The sequence below is a fragment of the Cebidichthys violaceus genome, unplaced genomic scaffold (assembly GCF_023349555.1).
Source record: "Cebidichthys violaceus isolate CVI_PGR_0920_01 unplaced genomic scaffold, fCebVio1.0.p SCAF_11, whole genome shotgun sequence".
In the NCBI taxonomy this organism is placed as follows: domain Eukaryota; kingdom Metazoa; phylum Chordata; class Actinopteri; order Perciformes; family Stichaeidae; genus Cebidichthys; species Cebidichthys violaceus.
In genome coordinates, this window is record NW_027176274.1 from 16,667,406 (window position 1) to 16,673,273 (window position 5,868).

The 5,868-nt window shown below is 40.7% G+C and overlaps 1 pseudogene; it reads right to left on the reverse strand.

Moving 5' to 3' along the window:
• Positions 1 to 1,324: 1,324 nt before the first annotated feature.
• On the reverse strand, positions 1,325 to 2,669 carry LOC137890044 (uncharacterized; annotated as a pseudogene).
• Positions 2,670 to 5,868: the final 3,199 nt, after the last annotated feature.

Genomic DNA, 5,868 nt, shown 5'->3' on the forward strand with positions numbered 1-5,868 from the left:
TGTCGGAGAGACACGAATCGAACGGATTCACACGGAGCACCAGCAGCTGGACAAACATGAAGTGGAAGTACGGAGATATTCCATTTTTTCGCTGAGATTCGACCAAAAGTAAGTACAATATTCGATGAAAGCTGTGTGACTTTTTGTGTTCGAAGCTGAATATCTTTGCGATGGTTTACCGGGGAGAGAAATGGAAACTATGTCCGTAATCTCCGTCAGGCGCTCGTGCTTTTTCATGCTGCATGTTCGTAGGTAGCACGTTGCTAACGGAGTGTAGCAGCCTTTTTCTCCGGTCTGTCCCAGTCATATCGAGTATGATTTATGATATTTTGTTATTTGTTTGCTTGGCTGATGGGAGATGTGTTTGTCTCATGTAGAAGTGACCTAGTTCATGTTGTTCCCAGGACGCTGAGGTTTCTGCAGAACTATAACATCACTATATTCGTTCTTCGTGGGTTCTCTGCCAGTTACTTTTAACACAAAACTCTCTAAGTTTTGATGTACTCTGCGTCCAAATGGGGGACCTACGGGTGTATCTGGTTTTAAGAGTCCTGTGAGGTAGGTTAATGAGGAAAAGTCTGGGTGGTTGTGGAGACGTGTGTATTGATGGTGGTAGACTTCTTCTGGACGATCACACCCGTCTTCTTGGAGACAACCTTTCCCCGTATGGCCTTTGTTCGTCTCTCTGGTTTAATACCAATGAAGCGCCTAAAATCACAATAGTCTAAAATGAGAGACTGAATGAAAAAATATTAGGAACACTTTGTAGTCTTAAAGGGGTAGTTTCAATTTTCTAACATAAGGTGATATGAGTTACTAACCAGTTCTGATGTCATGAGGTATTTTCCTATCAGACCTTTCCATATCTTGGAGCTATATTATTTGTTGAAAATTGCCAGTGGCAGTATTACTTCACACTGGAGCCAGTTCACATATTACACCTCTAATAAAGCTCATAGGCAGTGCGATATGAGAATTGGCTCCACTGCATAGTAATAATCTGACGTAGTTCAACAAAGAAAATATTTTCAAGATATAGCAAGATCGGACAGGAGCATCAGGCAGCAGAATTTTCTTAATATATGTATGAATGCTTCATGTTTTTTTTGTGTGTTGTGGCTTGACATTTTTTGTTACCTGACCAATCTTCTGCTGAGTTAATGTCTGTGTCAATACCGGTAAGTAACTAATACCATCTTCTGCTAAACAATCCAAACTATCCTTTTAACTGTGCAAAGTAATGATTTGTGGTTATTAAAGTTTCAACAATAGTGATTGCTCAAAAAAAAAATACTATAATGACGACAAGGAAATTAAATGAGTCTTATCTCTGAATGAATTCTAGAGTACAGGCGGCCTCTTCTTGGTATTGAAGGTTAAATATATATAGTAGATCGCAAACACAGCAGCAAGTCCCGTCAAGAAAGTTGGTGTGATGCCCTCAGCTATAACACGGCCCTCAAGGGTGATCATCCAGCGTCCAGTAGTGACTTGCCCTGTTCCACCTGAAACTTAGTTACTTAAAGTAATAGCAACATCAGAATGCCTCTCACCTTGAGTAAACCTCTGTAAACTCAAAAAACAATGGCCAATCTGATGTGTAATATGTCTACCAATGAAATGCATACCAAGCAGTATCAGACGAGGACTTGCAGGTAGAGTGAGGGTTGTCTCAACATCAGCTGTGGTGGCAGACACCTGTAGGGAACAGACAAAGACATCCATATTATGAATATCATATGGTTTTTAAGGAGGAAAATAAACAATGGTCAATAATCAGAAAACACTGGGTGAGAGTAACCTAGAGGTAAAAGGACTGGGTTTAGGGTTAAGGTAAGGTTAGGCCTGAAGTATCCTCAGTCAACCTGCTGTGCAAAAAAGATATGGCTTTCAAAATTTAAAACAGAGCATGAAAGAGAATATAAACTTACATCTGTAAGAAGAACCAGCCCTGTTAGCTTCTCTCCAAAGTTTGCCATGAGCAGCTAAACATTGCGAAGTGCCATCTCATTCTCTTCACTATTAGAGAGGACATCCTTCACGTCTTTGTTGGTGAGTTTTTGCCTGAAGTATTCTGTGGTGGCTCTTCCACATTCCTCCATAATGTGTTCCAAGCTACGGAGCACGTTGATGTCTGTGAGCAACTCAAAATGATCATATATGCACCTTTGAGTGAAAAGAAAAGGCCATTTGCCTCTGATATCTTCAATGTCAGGTGGTGGAAGTTAATTTATGTGTTGACGTTGTAGACAGGTCAGCTCCATTAGATTTTTGACCTCTGCTCTTTGAGCTCCACCTGTACCCTCCTGTCTGTAAATCTCCACCAGTCTTTTGCGTTTCTGCTCCACAGTCTCATTAGTTTCTTCTAGAGGGAGCACTGGCTGACATCTTGTACATCCGTAAGTGTCCGTTGGCCCCCTCTTGTATGTAGAACTAGATCTATAGGCTCGGTAGTGTGCATAGCATCCATCACGGTTCACATTCTTTATGTGGTTTTTCACTTGAATCAAAAGTGATGTGTAACCACCACCCAAAAGTGACCCGTCTGCTGTCATATCAGCAAAACTCTTTTGGTACTGCCTGATGATATTTCGAATCACAGTAAGGCACTGTGAGTGAGTGGGATTAGCCTCATACTTCCTCATTTCATCTACGAGTACTCGTACCATCTGGCGTCACTCCACTGGTTTAGGTCTCTTGCCGTCTACAATTGCAGAACGTATTTCCTTTGCCATTTGTGCCCAAGGGACCTGGAATGTTTCTGACCATGTTTTCAGTATTTGAGATGTGAAAGGTCCATTGCTTGGATCGCTGTTTTCTGCCTGGCTTGACAATAATGCAATGGCCGACAGCTGTGATAGGCTAGTGCCTGATGATGTTGATGGAGACTCAGAGGCTGACAAAGCACTACTCAGCGAAGAGGTTGGTATAACTTGAAGATCCAATGTAACTGTCTCCGTCTCTAAAAAAACAAAATAAACAAAGAAAGATTAAATCAGTAAAAAGCTATATCAGTGTCACTGCAGACATTTGACTAACTGTGGATTTAGAACTTTTATGGCCTTTCTTTGTTAATATGAGTACAGTATTGGTGCATCTCTACTTAGATGCCACATTGAAATATCCATACATTACCTAATTTAAATTAGGTAATGTATGGATATTTCAGGAGTTTTCTGAGCTGAATGACAGGTAACGGATCAGCAATGTCTTCCTGCTGTACAATATTTCAAATCTTCTTTTGACTCTAAGCCAGAGCTCAGAAGTTTCAAAATGATTTGACACTGGGTCTCTTCAGAGAGATTTGGCAAGGTCTTGCAGATTATCTGCTTGATTTCTTCACTGAAGTTGGCCATTATTCTGGAATAAAGGGAAAGAATGGTGAAGAATTATCATTGGTGTGCCATGGACAGTGTACTCAGGCCGGGGATAGTAATCAAGCAGATTCTCCTGATTAACATAGCTTCTCTGCATCAGTGTAAGGCTACAGACACCCATGTCAGGAATACGCATGGCATGATATTTTTCAGCAATAAAATATACTGCTGAATCCTTGTGAACAAGAACCATTTTGATTTTTCCGATTACAAGGACCTCATTATCATCATCATCAATCACAATGCACGTTTTTTTTGTATTTCGTACCCTTCACAGTCACTTCATGGGCTATCAGAGTGTTTACAGGCTCAAAATTATGATGTAACTGTGTCCCCTTCGCCAATAAAACAGCTGGAGGGAAGAAGTTGCCAGCACTCAGAAATGCCTGTAATAGCCGAAGTCTCTCTGCAAGAGTAGAACATGGATTCTTAAAGTTACGCAATTTCCTCAAACACTGTTTAAAATATGTGTGTTTGCTCTCAAATCTTAATGTCCATAGACAAATAAGTGGCCCAAACTGCATAATGAGCTCTGAATAATGACTGACATAATGGTGTTTGGGCTTCAGTGGGTGGTCAGGAAAGGCTTGCTTTCGGCAATGCAAATATTCATCGATCAGAACTCTTAGATAAGCTATCTGGCCAGTTGAAATGGCTGGTGCACAAATAAGCTCCACAACTTCTCTAAGTTGTAAAACCAACTGCCATATTTATTTGTCACCTGGATTTTCTATTTTGTCTCCAATCAAGATTGGCAACATTCTGAGCAAACACCAATTTTGCACAGCATGTCCGACAAGTTTTCTACCCTCTGGATTAACCTCACAAGGTTTGTCGTTAGAATCTTTACCGAGATACTTTAACTGACTTATTCGCCGATTCAACTCAAGGTAGCTGAACTGTTTATCCACCAAGATGGTTAATGTACAATGCCAGATCAGAGGATACAATACCTTCAAAACAATCATGGCCAAGACATGGAGGTAACCCTGGCTGACATACATGAAATGTATGTCAGGTGACATGGAATGTCTGCTGATCTCACAATATCTGCAGAAGTGTGTACTCCTGCTGAAATTCTCAACAAAGCCCCCTATGTTATGTGAGCCCAGGTTGTCCCCTGCAATGGCACACAAAGTTCTCCTGTAGACCTGTCCATCAGACAGGGTAAAGCCATTGAACAGGGTAAAGCCATTGAGCTCAAGATCTTTAAGGTCATTGACCAGGGAGCCCATAACCAAATCTTGACCAAAATACTTAAAAGTCCTGTTCTCTACAGAGAAGAACAAGTTGCATGTGAACAGTGCTTGATCTACTGTGTGGCATTAAATCTGCAAGAGCGAGATACGTTGCAAGTATCTTGTGTTTTTTCTTCCCAGATCCCAGTGGGTTTACCACTTCAAATGCATCCTGATATAGGATCAAGCTCAATGATGAGCTCTCTGTCTGGAAGAACACATTCTCTGCAATCATTTTGCCATCCCACACATCCCGAAGTATATCCTTCGAACCAATACTGGAGTGTACTTGCTTATATTGTTCCTGCACTGTCTCACAATGAAAAAGACATTCAATTGTTTGTTGAATAGGAACATACTGAACAAAACACTCTTTGTCTGCCTCATTCTGACCTAAACAGATCTAAACTGGCTCAACATAATTGAAGCTGTTCTTGAAAACAGTTTTTCTTTTCTGGTCAGTTTTCAGTGACTTAGTGTTGCAGGCCCTAAAGAGATCCTCAGTTTTCAGGTGATTGATCACTTTGCTTGTGTCAGCTTCTGAAACACCAAGTACTTCTCTTTCAGTTTGAAAAACAAATGTGACTGGCTTATATCATGTATTTCCTGAAAATCTTCAATAATTGTCTGAATGACAGAGGATGGAAGCAACCACTTTGCTTGCAATTTCAAATAAAACAGGGCTACATTTTTCAAGAACTGGGATTCATCTGCATTTTCTGCGTAAACCTCTGCTTGCTCATCACCTTCATCACTGGGAGAATTAATTTGCATATCAGACTGCTCTCATTCACACTCATGGGAGATTTCAGGATTCACAACTGAATCAATCAGATTTTCTTCAGCACTATTTTTATGTTTCCCACTCATGTGTGACGTGAATGTGGATAACACTGTAAACCTCTTCTCACAGTGTCTGTAAGGACAAGCAACTGTTTTTCCCTCTCTGATGTGTATTTTCAAATGAGATTAAAAGGCCTTCAAGTTCTCACACCTTGCACTGCAGAAGTCAACATGACATTTTAGTTCAACTACACCACACAACCTAGGTCGAACCAAACATTTCTCTTTATGTCTGTGAATGTGACCCTTAAAAGTTGAAAAGTTTTGAAAAGTCTAACAGCAATCTGGCATAACACACTTAAAAGTTAAATTAGGTGTATTTAGTGATATATAGTGGTGACCGTGGCTAAGTGGAGAGCAGTGCCGCCTTTCAATCAGAGGGTCGGCGGTTCGATCCTCGGCTCCTGCTC